This window comes from Alexandromys fortis, unplaced genomic scaffold, assembly GCF_014885135.2.
Source record: "Alexandromys fortis isolate MF-2015 unplaced genomic scaffold, M_Fortis_MF-2015_v1.1 scaffold_41, whole genome shotgun sequence".
Classification (NCBI taxonomy): domain Eukaryota; kingdom Metazoa; phylum Chordata; class Mammalia; order Rodentia; family Cricetidae; genus Alexandromys; species Alexandromys fortis.
In genome coordinates this window covers 48,653-66,862 of record NW_026067923.1, presented here as the reverse complement: position 1 = coordinate 66,862, position 18,210 = coordinate 48,653, and the positions used below count along the sequence as shown (strand labels likewise).

At 43.5% G+C, this 18,210-nt stretch overlaps 1 long non-coding RNA gene across 1 annotated transcript; it reads right to left on the bottom strand.

The window, feature by feature from the left end:
- Positions 1-4,625: 4,625 nt before the first annotated feature.
- LOC126501435 (uncharacterized) lies at positions 4,626-18,179 on the bottom strand. Its single transcript, XR_007591675.1, has 3 exons — positions 18,136-18,179; positions 13,024-13,146; positions 4,626-8,630 (listed from the first exon to the last, which is right to left on the bottom strand). It is a non-coding gene; the product is annotated as an uncharacterized lncRNA (long non-coding RNA).
- Between the last annotated feature and the right edge of the window lie 31 nt (positions 18,180-18,210).

Below are 18,210 nucleotides of genomic sequence, written 5' to 3'. Positions count from 1 at the left end.
AAGAAGCTGGGGGTGATTTAGCTGGCCCACCTGAACCTCTGTCCTTACCCTCGCACCTCACCTACACTTCAAACTCCTGGGTGGACTTCCTGCTGGAAACACACCCCTCTCGCTCCCTAAAGCATTGCTACTCATTAGGGACCTGGGCCTCCTACTCAGAGACTCTACACTATGGCATGTCAACTCAGCTAGAAGATTGCTAAGCCATTTCACTTTTGAAGCTAATTCGGTAATACCTTCTAGTGTGTAGAAAAGGTTGTAAAAGCACACTCAGTGGCTGTCAGTTTTGTTTGCAGAGGTTATCACTAACATCTCTCTGAGCTGTTTCTTTGTACATGTTTACTGCCTTATTAGTAATCTTCAAACCTGCATTTATTTGGGAGTAAAATTTTAATTATTTAAAACTCATCTTTTATACATGACTTCTTTTTCAATCTTCTTGCCTTTCTATTTTACTTTGTCGTTGTCTTTATTTATTCTTCTGGGTGATTCTAAATTCCTCATTTTGCTTCTCACCTTCTTTGAATATTTTCTCCTTCATCTTCTGCACTCACCTTTAGACGCTGCTCTTTGCCTCTCCTGCTGCTGATTTATATTCGGTCTGTAATTTTAGGCATACTGTGTTCCCTTTAGAAAATTTTTATCATTTTATCTGATTCTACCATTTTCATCATATTTCTGTAACATTTAAAATTTTCTGTCTGGTTTTAATTTTCATTTGTAGTTTATCCTAGGTCCTTCCTCCATTATCTATAGACAGCATAGAGACTGATCAAGAGAGAACTTTCCCAGAGTGTCTGACTAAGGGCTCTAAGTGAGAAGCTACTTCTGTTATTACCATCACACCAAAGGGAGAAAAGCCCCCATTCTATGAAACAAGAGAACCTCCACAAGGGCTTAGCAAACACAGCAGCATCCAAACCAATGGCACAAATGCAATGACAGCACCTGTGCGCAGATTGTTCCTTGGCCTTTATCGGAAAGGAAACATGAAAATAAAATGAAAAGAGGAGCGCTGAGAAAGGGGACATAGCTGGGGCTGGAGAGATGGCTCAGAGGTTAAGAGCACTGGCTGCTCTTCCAGAGATCCTGAGTTCAATTCCCAGCACCCTCATGGTGGCTCACAACCATCTGTATTAGGATCTGATGCCCTCTTCTTGCCTGTAGGTGTGCATGCAGAGTGTATAAAATATATATATAAATAAAAAATTAATTTTTTTTAAAAAAAAAGAAAGGGGACATAGCACCTACGCGAATGGAAGGACAGACTTCTGAAGTCAGCACACTGTGAGTGAGCTGGATAATGACTCAGGCTCAGCTCTGCCAACCTCAATTCTGGCTCTTGACACAAGCAGGGATCAGACAAGCCATCCTTGCCTGTGTCCATCCCCTCTTGTGTCTGGATAGGAGCTGTATGAACTTGGTCCACAGCTGTTTTAGAATGTACCCATAAGACACAAGAGGAAGTTTAGAGGAGTCATTTCTTAAAAAAGAATAATTATTAAATAATATATATATATAGAGAGAGAGAGGAAGCTGTGTGTTTATATATGTGAGTGTATGTGTGTATGTTTTGTGAGTACATATAAACCTATATGGATATGTATGTGAGTGTATGTGTACATATGTGAAGATGTATATATATGTGTATATGCATATGAGTGTGTATGTATGTGCATTTATATTGTCATATGTGCTCTTCTAAGTAACCAAGATGAAAAGTTTCCCTGACCTCATACATTTTAAAACACCAAATAACTTGGCTGACTACCTGTTGTTTGGTGCATATTCCATCTGGAGTCTTGGAGTTTATATTTTTGCTACATTGCACAGGAGCTTACTTCACCTTTTAAGATTTAAGTTTGTTTGTTTTTTAAACATAACTCTACTCCAACAAAAGAGAAAAAAATCCCAATCTTCATACTCAATTTCGCCTTGTCAAAACAGCAGCTTTGAGGGGAAAACCACAGCTTCTCCCACGATCTGTTTCTTCCTCCAGCATTCCCAGTAGCGCAACAGCCGCAATCTTCACGAGAGTTCACAGTGACAGCAGAGAAAGCTTAGCCTCGAGGGTCTGCTACTGAGATGCTGTTTTCTTCTCTCACTCAGTAGATGTTTTGAATGTCAGCGTCTGGGGGCTCCGCGTCTGGAGCAGGTCTCTCTTGGTGGCGCTGACTGCTCAGAGTCTGGAGCAGGTCTCTCTTGGGGCACTGACTGCTCCGCGTCTGGAGCAGGTCTCTCTTGGTGGCACTGACTGCTGCTCAGCTAAAGGACTGAAACGCTCACAGGCTTCCATTGGGCAAGAGTCCATAAAGCCAGCGTGTGAGTCAATGATAAGGACTAGGGGTCTAGAAGGTGCCTCTTGTCACCTCCAGAAATGAACTGCAAGAGAATCTGTCTGTCCTCAGGTCCCCAACCCCAATGGAAGGAACACTTGCATCTCTCTTTGCTTTCTAGAGTGAGTGTCAGCTAGAGACCCAACCCTTATCTTCTCCTGTCCTGAGCAGAAAAAGGACCTCCTGGGAACTTAGTGCCTAACCTGCCAGTGCTCACTACCTGGTGGACCAAGTAACTCAAGAGGTCAAGAGGCTGCAGCAGGAGAGGAATGCAGGCTTGGTGCCAGATCACCCAGGTCTGAACTCCTTCCGTTTTACCTGACTCTTCATGGATGTCCAGCTCTCTATCTGGCAAAACACGGAGCCATTTGTATCCATCCGTGGCAAGACAAAGGCAATGGCCTTGTGTTGGGTGGATCTTGCAGGTGTCTCAGAGAGAAAGAAGCACGTACCTGTGCTTTCACTCCAGAAAGAGCCTCCTAAGGAGAGTTTTCAAAGACAGGAAGATGCTAGGGGAAAGACAGAGTGTAATCCCAGCTATACTGCACACTTCTTGAAGAGAGGATGGCTAATACATGCCCTGGTTGCATTCCACTGCAGCCCTGAACATCCAGAGGAGCTCATAGTCTGCTCCAAGGACCACAGAGCTGCAGGATCAGCTGCAGTGGAGCCTCCTCTCCTCAAAAGCCTGCCTCCCTACCCTAAACATCTCATAGTATTTAACCAAAATCCACTTGCCCTGCTCCAATGCAGGAGGCGACCCCAGGTTGTGAATGAAGGGAGCATGCTATTTGGGCTTATGGTGCTAATGGTGTCACTGACTCTCGGTCTATCTGAAGAATTGCACTCTGTGTTCGCACACACATTTAGGGCTTTCTGGGGAGGACAGGGCTAATGAGGTTGACGTTTCTCAGAGATCCACAAGACAAAGGAGCCCTTCGGTCATCAACTTGTCCACCCAGGATTGCACCATCTGCTTGATTCCATCCGTTCCTGGAACTTCTAGCTCATAAACAGCTGACATGAGCCTTCTCTGGCCCTGACATGGCTGCTTTCACTGGTGACCTGCTGACCAACAGCACCAAGCCACACTGTTTGCTTATCCTCAACAAGGACCTCCTGATCTTCGCTCCCATTTTTTATGTCCACCTCATCAGCTTCCCTCAGCAGCCTGCAAATGAACTGCAAATGCTTTTCAAGGCAGCGGCAGAAAATAGCTCAAACAGTGCCTGAAAATGATTAACCTAAGGACATTAAAGAGACACAAGCTCATAACAGGAAGATGCCCTGTGGAGTATTGTGTACACTTAGGTACGTTCAGCTGAAAAAAGTGGGTAGGAACAGAGCACTTTAATTGACTTAATTTAAACCCGGCTGACTCGAGCATTATAAACAGAAGCTTTCTGTGTGCAGCAACAGCACTCAATTAGATTAAATTGCCTGGTGATTAATTAATTTAGGACAGTGCTCACTGAGAAATTGCCATCGATACACATCTGTCAAGTCAATTTGCCACAGATTGTCAAGCCTCTGGGGTCTGGGCAGTACAAGTCCAGGAATACTCATTCAGTAAGTGACCCGTTGCTCTTTTAATTTAAAATTCCATCATGGCCAAATTTCACAAACTGCAGATGGAAAGAAAGAGCAGCTCATCTAGCTGGCCAGTTCAGAGGTCCCCAGGAAGCCACGTTAGCGCTTGGAGAGGGTGTTGTACTGAGAAGAAAGAGTCACAGAAACTGAGGGCATACAAACACCGGTGAGGTTCTGAAAAGTACGTCTAGACGAGGCTATTTCATTCTAGAGCAAGCCACGGAGCCGACATTGTTCCCATCTTGCATGGGCAGATAATGAGAGCTCACCTGGGCTGTCTTACAGATAATATCCAAAGACTTGTCCACGCTCAAGGACCCAGCCCCTGCAAACAAAGGACAAAGCCAGGCCTCCCCTCCCTGGTGTCACGTGCTCCAAAGCTAAAGCTTTGTGTGCATGAGTTCATTAGATGCCTCTGGTTTTGAAGAAATATTCCAGAAAGGTGAACCTCCCTTCCTTCCTAACCACATTCAGCAAGTTCACAAGGTGACCAGACACTAGGCTTGGATTGAGAAACTGTGTGTTATTTGCCTGCGGATTTATGTGTCACACTGAGGGAAAAGACTGAGGAGAAATTGGACCTCAGCGACCAAAAGCACAAGAGTAACTTATTTTTCTTTTCTTTTTTTCTTTTTCCATTCAAATATTTACACTTCCTTCCCTCCTCCCAATCCCCTCCCACTCCCCCTCCTCCCTCCTCTTCCCTGCTTGAGAGAGGGTCAGGAATCCTGCCCTATTGGAAGTCCAAGGCCCTCCCCCCTATATCCAGGCCTAGGAAGCTATGCATCCATATAGACTAGGGTCCCAAAAAGCCAGAACATGCCGTAAAAACAAGTCCCAGTGCCTTTATCAATGGCTTCTCAGTCAGCCTCCATTGTCAGCCACAATCAGAGAGTCCGGTTTGATCACATGCTCATTCAGACCTGGTCCAGCTGGATTTGGTGAGCTCCCATTAGAACAGGCACACTGCCTCAGTTGGTGGACCAACCCTTCGCAGTCCTGACTTCCTTGCTCATCTCCCTCCTTCAAGTGGACCTTGGGATCTCAGTCCGTTGCTCTGTCTCTATCTCCATCCGTCGCCGGACGAAGATTCTATGGTGATATTCGAGATAATCATCAGTGTGATTATGGGGCAAGGAGAGTTCAGGCTCCCTCTCCTCTGCTGTCCAAGGACCTAGCTGGGAACATCCCCATGGACACCTGGGAACCCCTCTAGAGCCAAGAATCTTGACAACCCTAAAATGACTCCCTTAATGTAGATATCTTCTTCCCTGTTCCTATATCCGCCCTTCCTCCATCTCCACCCTCCTACTCCCCCAAGCTCTTGCCAGTCCTTCCCTTCTCCCTTCCCTTTCCTCTCCCCACCAATGATAACCTATGCTGGAGAGGATGTGGAGTAAGGGAAACACTCATCCATTGCTGGTGGAAATCCAACCTTGTGCAACCACTTTGGAAATCAGTGTGGGGGTTTCTCAGGAAATTTGGTATCAACCTACCTCAGGATCCAGCAATACCACTCTTGGGAATATACCCAAGAGATGCCCAATCATACTACAAAAGCATTTGTTCAACTATGTTCATAGCAGCATTATTTGTAATAGCCAGAACCTGGAAACAACCTAGATGCTCCTCAATGGAAGAATGGATGAAGAAAGTGTGGAATATATACATATTAGAGTACTACTCAGCAGTAAAAACAATGACATCTTGAATTTTGCATACAAATGGATGGGAATAGAAAACACTATCCTGAGTGAGATAACCCAGACCCAACAAGATGAATATGGTATGTACTCACTCATTTGTGGACTCTAGCCATAAACAAAGACATTAAGCCTATAGTTCACAAGCCTAGAGAAGCCAAATAACAAGGTGAACCCAAAGAAAAACATATATAGATCCTCCTGGAAATTGGAAGCAAACAAGATTGCTGGGCAAAAGTTGTGAGCATGGGGGTGGGGGCAAGGGTGAGGGTAAGGTTGGGGGAAGGAGTAACTTGTAAGGAGAGGTCTATGCCTGATGTGGGGGCAGGAAGTATTGGGGTATGAAGTCCTACAGGTCCAGAAGCCAACAGGAACCTCTTGTTATTCAACATATGGGTAATGAACACGTGATAAATTGACACATTTGAACTCTACTCAGCAGTAAAGAAAAATAAAATTATGAAAATTTCAGAAAATGGATGGATCTGGAAAACATATTTTCAATACAATGACATGTGTGAGGTGCTTTGTGGCTTGAAGCACCTCTAGAATATTAAATACTATTCTTGTATGTACATGTTTCTTAAGTTATGGTTCAAGAGTTTGAAGAGAAGAGGAGCAGAATTGCAATGATGCTAAGCCCTGGTTTTCCTGTTATCCATGGTTAGGAATGACAGCTGAGCACCGTGTATTTGACAGACTTTATGGCAGTGACAAAGTATTTTAGCAAGATAACTTAAGGGAGAAAATATGTTTTCTCATCATTACAGCAGTTTGGGTCTATTGTTGGAAAGGGGGGCTCGATGGAGCACCTCACACCATGACAACCATGGGCTACTTCCTTGTTTTTCTTTTATACCATTTGAGTCTCTAGTCTTCAGGAGGTATCAGTTAACTCAAGTCTTTTTCCATAGTTACTCTTCTTTGAAAAAGACCCCCAGATTCACCATGAAGTGTACTTTATAATCTCCTGGGTTTCTGTGGACAGTGGATGAAGTCTTAAGTGAATGTGTATTGTTTGGCACGGGCATAATCACTCAAAGGACTCCAGTGCCTCAGACTGGAGTGACAAAATGACAGAGCCTGTCCCTGAATGTGGCTCAGAAGGATGCTAAATCTTACGCTGGTCCATGTATGAGTGTTTCTTGATCAGCATGTACATAAACTATAACCACTTCTTCCTCCTCATAGATGTTTACAACTTGAGACTGCCACTCTACAGAGACCTCCTCCTGAGACTAGCTAAGCCAGACCCCTTGCCCAGCTATAAACCATAAACCTGCCTCCTTGTTCAGTTGTAAATGAAGGTGTAAATTTCTTTCTTAAAAGAAATCCCACATTAGCTCAGAATTGAGAAATAGACGGTTATTTATTTAAGGGTAGACACACAAATCAATATTCTCTGTTGGAACAGAAAACAGCAACCAAATCCCTCAGCCAGAAAAGAGACTGGATACATGCTTTATATCAGCATAAATAGTATAAGAGGCCATGCCCAAATGGAATGGCTACTGGCAGTAGGAATTCCTACAGCACCTCCCCCCTTTGTTCAAATAATAGAGTTCTAAGCCTAATACAAAATTATATACAATAAGAACAAATATATCAAGCAAGAAACGTGATAAATGTTTTAATAATTATCCTATCATAATGAGCTTAAGTTTTGTATAATAAATAACTTGACCAAGTCATGAGAGGAAAGTAACTACAACTATCTAGTCTTCAACCCCATGTAAAATACAAGAAGGGAAATAATATTACTTGAGTAAGCAGGAAATGTAATTAAGTAACTTTCAAAAATGTACAACAAATGACAGAGATAACAGGCTACCTAGGCTATCACCCGAAGTCTCATTTGCAATGTTGAAGCAACCAACTTTGGCTAAGCCCTAGCGAAACTGACAGACCATTTTTAGAGGAAGGAAATTTTTTAAAACCATCTTACCTTGTCTTGGCAAGATTTGACAGTCTGTTTTCTTGTGTCTTTTTTATCCTTTTCCGGATACCATGTACCTTGTCAGTGGTTGAGGCATGGGCAGTTCCTTGCCCAAAGGCCAATTGTGCCAAGAAGAAAACAAACTGCAAGTGGAGTGTCTTCAGTGCTCAACATTCTCTCAGGAATAGATTGGTGCTTCCAGAAGCAATTGTGTCTCAAGTCAACAGAACCCTAAGTTATTTAAATGCCATATTCTACAGCTCTTTGAAGTGGCTGAAGATTATCTATCTATGCAGAATACAATCTTTATGTATCTCAAGAACCTGATTAGCCTAACTATAAGTATGACAAACATAGGTGACTATTGATCTATAATTCTTAATACCTATGTAACTTAAAGACTAAGACTTCATATTAGAATATTATACAATAAACAACTATGCAACAAATGAAAACAATGACCTCAAAATGTAAATAATGTATAAGTATCTTGATCAGAGGTAGAAATATACATAGCAATATGATAAATATATCCTAAAATTGTATCAATATACAAAAATGTTTTAAGCATAGGTAGAAGCATGTATGTATACAATATGACAAATTAGCCTTGCCTAGGTATAAAAATATTGTGGATGAAAATAGGAACATATTAAATATAATTTATGTTTATATTAATATACAAGAATCTATACCAATGTAAATTTCCTATAAATAATAAAATAGAAACATATTCAAAATAATTTAAGTTTGTATTAATATACAATAATCTACACCAATGTAAATTACCTATAAATAGCTCACAAGCATTCACTCTATTACTCACTATTATTATTAGTGTAAGTAAGCTCACACTAATCTATTATCCCATCCAATTTTCACCTTTTTTCCCCCAAAAGATCCCTGAGCCTACAAAATTTCCCCCTAACCCCCAACCCTATGACAATTATAATCAACCCCTAAATGATGTCCCTAACCCTGAAGACAAACTTTGTTGGGAAAGGGGACGTCGTCTTGTAGAATTACTTCCAGCTGTCATGGGGGCAATATTCTTTCTATGGGACGCTGTGAAAGTAAAAGGATGGTTAAGTTTACATCATACTATCAACTACAGGTGTACTTGGGTTGCTGTTGTAGTTGGTGCGCTTCATCAGAGAGAATACAGCCCATGAGATCCTAGCTTTTAATATGTGTCTATCCTGCCTTCACTTCCTTGTTGTCCCAGTTAGGTTTGTTCCTGAAGCTGTTCAGAGCACAGTTTCTCTTTATCAACTCAAGGTCTTTAGAAAGTAGACTAGGACTTCTATTCCTGGGAAATTAGAATATATACCCTTGACTCAACTCCTCTGCTGAACACAACACCCCTGGACTCTAACATAAAACAAATACAAGAAGCTAAGAAATATTATTTTAGTTTCTTTTATACAATAACTTCTTTATTCTGGCCAACTACCATCAAATATAATATATAGTACAACACAGCGGGCCCAACCTGTGCTTAGACCCATAGGAGCCTAGACTTCTGCCTCATGATGTTGCAACAACAATATAATAATAATACAGACATATACAATTGGTCACTACTTTGGAGTGTTGAACTTTAAATGAGACATCAGTATCCTACCCCGTCCCCATGAAGCTCAGGGATCATTTCCAAAGAAAAAGCAGAAAAGTTGTAAGAGTTGGGGGTGGGTGGCTGTAGAGAAACAGTATCTGCTGGATATGTCAGTGTTGTCGAACACATGGACACATAGCATTTGTAACTGTGACTGTATGCACAAGACTTAAAACAGATCAAGCCAGTCAAAATCTCTTCATGGATCAGGAAAGGGTTTACAAAGTCTCACCCATTGCTAGGGATGTTGCTGGCAGAGAAAGGCAAGTCTTTTCAGGAATGTGGACTTTAGGAGGCTACCTCCTGTAATGCTTTTACAAATAAATAAACAAACAAACAAATAAATAAATAAATGGCATTTGAGACTAGAGAAATGGCTCATCGCTAAGAGGAAGGGCTACTTTTGCACAGGACTCAGGCTCAGCTCCCAATACCCGCATGGCAGTGGACTTAGTCCCAGTGCATCTGATGTCCCTTTCTTGCCTCCACAAATACCCAGTAAACACTGAGTGCAATACATATATGCCAGCAAAACACTCATATATATGAAAATATAATGTATCTTTTAAAAGTGTACAAAGTTGGGAGAGAAAGTGGTGGCTGTGGAGAGAGGGGAGGAATTGGTGGGGAAGAAATGAGAGATGGAGATTTGATTGAAAGACATCATAGGCATATATGAAATTCTCAAGATCAACAAAAGCAAAAGAGACCTGAAATCCCTGCCACGGTGATGCAAGAAAAAGCCAATGGGAGGTCAGTGTGTTTAGCTGCAGTATAACAAGGCTCCAGCCGACAGGCTGTCACCTGCAGTAACAAGGCACCCCCCTCCACACACACACACACACACACTTCTGGAGCCGTTGTCAGAGGATGTGTGGTAGAGAGTTATGATTTCACCATTTGTCCACCATTAAAAATGGCTGTCTCTGCCACGGTGCCCTAAATACCATGCCAGGAGCTGGAAATCGCATGCTTACCCAACTTTAATGAGAAACCTCCCTACCATGGTGTCAGTAGGAGCAGAATCAGTAACTTGGGCTTCAATCTTCGCCTGGCAATAAGGAGCAAACCCAGTTATAACTGCGGACTTCAGCATCCCCATCTCAGCTGGTAGAACAGCTGCACTGCAGCCTCAATGACGCCATCACCTCATAAGCTCCAGTGACCGCGTGGGCATCAAAACGTAGAACCCAGTACAACAGCAGGATAGTGTTGAAGTAGGAGCGGTAGGGCTGCGTCCCCGGCACCCGGCCGCCCGCATGGCTAGCTTATGCCCAGAAATAATTACACGGAAACTGTATTCTTTCAAACACTGCCTGGCCCGGCTAGGTCCAGTTTCTTATTGGCTAGCTCTTACATATTGTTCTAACCCATTTCTAATATTCTGTGTAGCCCACGAGCTGGCTTACCAGGGAGGATCTTAACCTGCGTCTGTCTGGAGTGGGAGAATCATGGCGACTCCTTCACTAAGCTTCTTTTTCCCAGCATTCTCTTCTGTCTACTCCGCCTACCTAATTTTCTGTCCTATGAGGGCCGAGGCAGTTTCTTTATTAATAAGAAATCACTCCCACAGGATAGGGACAGGAAACACAAGCAACACAAGGAAAGGGGCTTCTCTGTCTTTCAATCTACTCGAAGCCCCTCACCGGCTAAGCCAAGAATTTCTGCACAGGGTTATCTACATGGAAGCAACATCCATTCTGGATAGAAACATTCTGAATTAAGAATATTAAAATAGCAGTGAGCCATGCTTCAGGCTAAGCATGTGTGACCTTTGACTGTGGCTTTTCCCTTTTCCAGATGTAAACCTGCACCGGGAATGCCACAATCAAGATGATAAACTCCATTTTCAGTAGAAGGCTTGTCTCAATCCTCTTGTGCGACCTTGTGCCCCATGGTTCAGATTTCTCAGATTGTATTCCTATCCAATGCACCTAAACACTGGAAAACCAAATTCCACAGCAGCGATCCTTTCAGATCCAACTTCAGAAGATGCCCAGTTAGACACACGGTCATGATCAGGCACCGTGCCCAGCAATGTCTAGAGAAGCACGCCCACCCACACCTACTGTGTATTCCCCCTTCCCTATTCTCTTTCCGTTCATGCCCCTTCAAAAAGCTGTTTGAAACATCTTAATAAACACTAACGTGGCTTCATCATGACAGTTCTGAAATTCCTGTCTGTCACAAGTCAAGAGTCCCAGGTTCACCTGAGTACAGTCATCTAGGAAGACCTCCAACTGTCACAGCATCTGCCCACAGTGGTGGCTGGCTCCCACTCCTGCTGCTGTTACCAGAATGCCCTCTGCTGTTACCAAGGAAAATAGAGCTGCTTGTACATCTAACAAAACGCACTCAAGGCTTGGTCCGCTAAAAATGGGAAAGGTTAATCAAAGAGATCAGAACCGGTTACATAGAGTGCGTTTACGGGTTGGAAGGCTCAATTTAGCAAAGCTGACAGTCAGTTGTGCGGTTACTACACAGGCTTAATTCAATTCCCATCAAAATCCTTGGGCAGATATAGACAAGTTTATTCTAAAGGTTTTGCAGAAAAGCAACAGCACTAAACATTTTCAGGAAAAAAACAGAGCGAAAATAATAAGCCTCCAATGTACATACATACACACACACACACACACACACACACACACACACACACATACATACATGAGACCTGGAGGTATTGGTGAAGAAATGGACATAGAACAAAAGAACTCACAAATAAACCTACAGACAGATATCCAACTCACTTGTTCAAGGCTTTGGGTTTGAACCCAGTACAAAAAAAAAAAAAAAGGAAAGGAAAGGAAAGGAAAGGAAAGGAAAGGAAAGGAAAGGAAAGGAAAGGAAAGGAAAGGAAAGGAAAGGAAAAGGAGAGGAAAGAAAAGAAAAGAAAGGAAAGGAAAGGAAAGGAAAGGAAAGGAAAGGAAAGGAAAGGAAAGGAAAGGAAAGGAAAGGAAAGGAAAGGAAAGGAAAATTACAACACCTGACACGTCAAGAGGGAGCAGGAGGTAAAGGTGCTTGAGTTCCATCCTCAGGACTCAGGTGGTGGAAGGAGAGAACAAACTCTTGCAGGTTGTCCTTCGTCATGCACAGCATGCACCAAAGCATGCACCACCACCCCACAGCAAACAAACGAATAAATAAATAAATAGAAAAGCAAAAGCAAACACCGAAGTTTGAGCACTGTAGGAGCAATTCAGGGAGGAAGAAGTGGTGCTGGGCAGTGGACAGCCATGGGGCAAGGAGTCCTAAACAAGGTCATACATTTTATTAAAAGCAAAAACACTCAAAATAAATTACAGACTGAAAATAAATGTGAACCATTTAGGTAATGTGGGTTATATAGGGGGGAAAATGAGATGAAAACAAAGGCTAAAATTCTCAGATGCCATGTCATAAAAAGAAATATTAGTAAGTTAGACTTCATCAAAATCAAAACATTTTGTTTGGAAAACTTCCATTAAGACGATGAAAGCTAAAAAAGTAGGAGAAAACATTTGCCAAATATATATTCAGTATTCAGTCTGGTATGTAAAGGTGCTAACAAGCTGTCAGATCTAAAAAGAAACATATAACAGACAACAATGAAGATCCAATTAGAAAATTAATCAAATGGGCCAAGGGAGATGGCTCAGTGGAAAAGGGTACGCAACACGCACTAATAAATGTGTTTTTAAAAACAGAAAACGACCAAAGAAGATATGCAGGTGTCGAGTAAAGGAAAAGATATTCAACATCACTGGCCTTGGAAAATTCTCATTAGGGAACTGGAGAAATGGTCAGTGGTCAAGGGCACTGGCTTCTCTTTCAAAAGACCTGGGTTCAATTCCTAGAACTCACATGCTAGTGCAATACTGTCTGTAGCTCCAGTTCCCCAGGACTAACACCGTCTCTGGCCTCCCCCAAAGGTCGCCAGTCACGCATTGGGTACGCAGAAATACATTGCAGGCAAAACACCTGTACCTACAAAATAATATTAAAATTAAAATTATGATTAAAAGCAAAATGAGGTATCACTATGCATACTTCAGAAAGGCTTAATTTTTAAGTCAATATCAAATTTTAGTGAAGTTGTAAGAGAAAATGAAGACACTAATTCATTTTGCTGGGAAACAGTCCCAAAATTTCAAAAAAGAAAGAAAGAAAGAAAGAAAGAAAGAAAGAAAGAAAGAAAGAAAGAAAAAGAAAGAAAAGAAAAGAAAGAAATTCTAAATATTTAACCAGCAAATAATTTACAACAACATTTTTATGGAGAAAATAAAAAGATGTATGTTCTCACAAAGGGTATTTTTAAATGAAGTACATAGTAGCTTTATGCTTAACTGCCAAATACTGGAAACTTTCAGATCTACATCAAAGTCACGTCAGCTGCAGGATAGCTGTACCATGGCAGACTGTGCTGCACGTCAGTCAGCTGCAGGATAGCTACGTCAGTCAGCTGCAGGATAGCTGTACCGTGGCACACTGTGCAGCAGTGAAAACTGCTGACACACGTGAACAGGGTAACTTGAGGGAATTCTCCTGAGTTGGAGAAGGAAACACAACATATGATAATGATTAATTTGCTATGACAACTTTCCTAGATCACAGGCATCCAGGTTTTCAGCCAAACGTGTTGGGGAGGTGCCTGTGAAGGCACACTTAGTTGGGACTTGCATCTCCCCTGGTCCATCTTGAATAAAGCTGAGTGTTCCCTCATGTTTTAAATCACAGTCAAAATGGTCGGCTGATACACCTAAAGAACAGGGCGACTGCCCAGACTTAAAGTCCGGACACTTAAGAGGAAATGGGTCAGGGTTACAGAAGATAGGCGGGGATCTTTGTCACCAGGGGTGAACTGTGAACTGTACCTTGGCCACTCAGATTAATAGCCTGGTCATGATATACAGTCATGGCCTTACATGATGTTATAAGGGGAACCAGGACAAAGCACTCATGGGCCCTCTGTGTTACGTGGCAGAACTGCATGCAGACTGGTGAATGCCTCAGAAAGTTTCATCTTTTACAAAGTGCAGCAAAGTACATCTGCTTCATTGTATGGGGTCCCGGAGGGCGTTCTAGGTCACTACTCAGATGATTAAACCTCTAACTTCTCTAATTGTAAATGTGTCTGTCACCCCAGGTTAGCAAGAAGTCAACTGTAAATAGTGCCCATTACCCCAGCTTAGCAAGAAGGAAGCTGCAAATGGTACCTGTTAACCCAGGTTAGCAAGCAAGAAAGCAACTTGTCATCTCCGTCCCCACTTCTCCTAAACTCAGTTATATACAAATACCACTCTCTTTATACAGCGAATGTCCCCTGAGGTTTGTTACTTCTCTTTCTCCCCTACCATTAGTTCTGGCAGCCAGAAGCAAGCATGAATGGTCACAGTGCTCTTGTGATTGGCGTCTCCTTCTTGTTGATGCCGCCATCCAATCTACCCTTTATACAGCAGCGGGGATTGTCTTTTCATTTTATTTTGTTGTTGTTGTTTGAGACAGGGCTTCAAAGTGGTTTGGAGACTCCCCAAGTAGCTGAGGATGACTTTGAACTCCTGATCCTCCTGCTTCTCCTCCCAGGCACAGGGATACAAAGCATGTGCCACCACAGCCAGAGTTTCTGAGGTTCTGGGGATCATATCCAACCAAAGCTCTGTGCACGCCAGGCAGGCACTCTGTCCACTGAGTTACATACCCAGCCATCAGAAGTACTCTTAAAATGAACAGTGGACTGTAGTACTCCCATGCCTCTTCTCATGGGTGATTTCCCATTGTCAATCACGTGAACTCTAGCCCACTCCCGCGGTCTACACAGTCCTGGGCATCCATGGCTGCTGTCTGTCTCCCTGGTACTATAACAGACCCCAGAATTCAGAAGACTGAGTCCTGAGTAAGAAAGACAGCCTCAGAGTCAGGTCCACCTCCAGAAAAAGAGCTTCCTGCTGTCTTGGAAATTTGATCTCTGAGGACTTTCTACTGTCTGTGATATTGGACCTTGGGAACTTGCAAACATGTTTCATGATGTAATTTAGCTTTCAAAATCAATCCTGATTTCCATGTCAAGAAAGTGCAGTTGGACAAGAGAACCAGGGAGGCCAGGAGTCCTGACTTTCAGGACTGAGCTCTTCCCATGAGCCCTTGTCCTCTTGGTATGGTCAAGTTTGCACGCATTCCTTTTGCCATTACCTGTACCTGACTCCATCAGCGAGGAATGCAGCTTCTCTGGGCTGTTTCCTCCCCTCTCATTTATAGAGAAAACAAAAAACTAACTCCTCTCACTTTACTGAAAGATAAGGAAGGTGAGAAAGGCAGGTGAGGTCATTAATTACAAATCTTGGAATTTCCTCTCTTAATTAGTGATGTAACAAGAATGTGACCCAAAAGGTTTGAAAGTATAAAGCCAGGTCTGTGGAGACCACCTAGTGGGTAGGAGCATGTTCTCTGCAAACAGAAGGACCTGAACACAATCCCTAGTACCCAGTACTGGTTGTCCCTGCCCAAAATCTCTGCACGGGTGCACGGAGACAGATGGAAACTAAGCAAGACTGCCTTGGCGCCGCAGCAGGGAATCTCGGAGTGATTGTGGGCACTCAGTGCATAGACGTCATTCCAGGGCAAAGTGCAAAAAGTCAGGCTTGCCTTCAGACTTTACCCCACAGAAGTCTGCAGCTCCTCTGTGCTTCCTGAAGCTAACTATATTCGCAGCTCACCACAAGGCCGGTCTGCAGTCTGAAGTAAGCCACAAAAATCAACCTGTGCAGTATGCTTCTTCCATCCTCAACCTACAGGTAGTTTTAACCCACCCCCAGAAGCTGAATAGTCCAGATGAGCGGCATCTTCAGTGGGGGAGGAGCAGAGTCTCTGGGCACCCGGCTGGACTTCCAGCAGCTGCTACAACGAAGACAAATGCCTTTACTTCAAAGCAGACTTCTAAAGACAAAGGTAGAAAAGCCCGTCAGGACAGCTCTCCTTCCTGTTACCAGCACAGGTGTGATCTGTGCAGGGCCAAGTCAGCGGACAACGGTTGCCAAGGCGGGTCATCCGTGGTGCTGAGGACAGGACACGTACGGGCCAGCACATCAAGGGGCGATATAAGGCCTGGTGCCAAAGGGGAGCACTCTGTGAAGATTAGACCACCCAAGCCCTGGAAGGTGCTAAGCAGGAACTGGCCTAGGAGGGAACACTAAAGATTAAGGCCTTGCTATATTAGCACTCTTGAGCCTGCCTTCAGAGACAATGCAGGCTATGACCCCACTTCCATGTGAAGTCCAGGCATGAAGAGGCTGCCTCTCTTCTGTGGCGTGTTAGAGGACACAAACATGCTGAGCTCCACTGACGTTTGGGCTTTGAATTGAATTATTTGCTTTCTAAAACTGGGTGTTTCACGTGTTTTTACCTTTCAGACATGAGAGCCTGAAGAGATGGCTCAGTGGGTAAGAGCACTTGTGAAAGCAAGAGGGCTTGGGTTCAAGTCTCCAACACACATCCAGGCAATGTCTGTAATCCCTGTGCTGGAGCAGATCTGGGGGGATGCCTGGAGCTCACTGACCAGTCAGCCTCTCCCAGACTCAGAGCTTTTAGGTTCTCTGAGCTCCGGTCTCAAATAATGAGATAGAGGGTAATAGAGGAAGAGACTCAGCATCAATCCCTGGCCTCTACCCAGAGGAGTATACACACATATATACCACATACACACACATATAACACACACACACATATATATACCACACACACATATATATATTCACATACACATATACACCACACATACACATACACACACACATATATATACCATACATACACATATACCACACATACACACACACATATATATACCACACACATATACACCACACATACACACATATATATATACCATACACACACATATACCACACATACACACACACATATATATTCACACACACACACACACATATATATATACCACACACACATATATACCACACACACACACACATACACACGGGGTTGGGGAGGAAGGGAGGGAGAGAGAGATGGAAATGGGAAATGAGGAGAGGTGGGGGAAATGGCAGACAAATTAAATGCAGCTTCCTCTCCACCTTGGCATTCCCGCCCTTTTGCTGTTGCTTCTTCCATTCCCTCTGCGGTACACTGGCTCAAGAGGACCTCTGCGGAACTCAGCAACCCTCGCTGCCAGTTACAAGGAGAGCTAAACTAACTCTGCTCCCTCCCCCATTATTCTTGGATCAGATGTCACGGGGGATTCCTAGAAAGAAGCAGGCTGAAGCCATATAATCAGGGTTCACTGAGAACCCAAGGCTATCACACTGAGTGCACTCCCTCCCCTAGGCAGGGTCTCTCTATGTAGCCAAGGCTAGCCGGCAACTCCCATATACTCCAATGAGCCTCCAGCTCACAGCCCTCTTGTGGTGGCAGTGCTAGCCTTACAGATGTGTGCCACATCTGGTTCTGCAATCATATATTGAAATACACTGACTTGATAACAACAACAGAAAGTGTGTCACCACCATCTATGGAGAACCTAGGTTGTGCCAAACACATATCGTGTTATCTCCTTTAAGCCCCTCAACAAAAAAAAATATGTGTGTGCTTTTTATCTCTTTATCAGGTCAAAAAACAAGCAACAATACAAACCCAAGACTCAGAAAAGTCACAGTGACTCCCTTGCTTAAGGTGACCCTCAGTAAGATACTGTGATTCAAAGTCCAGCCCACGCCTCTCCAAACCTCATTCAGGTGACTGATGTCTCCAGTCCTTAGCCACAGAGCCCATCTCTACAGCACAAGCCCACAGCCCCCAGTCCTCCGGAGAGCAGACTGCATTACACCCTCCACACTCCTGCCGCTGTCTTTGCCACACAACACGGCATACCTCAGCTTCTCCGAAACACCCCACGGGCTGCTCTTTTGCCACACTTACCAGCCCTTAGCACGTGCCTGCCTCTGGTTCTTAAGTTACACCTACCCTCACTTCTTTGCCGGCGAACAGGTCACCGAGGTAAAGGGCACATTGATTGGAGTACCATCAATATTCTAGCCT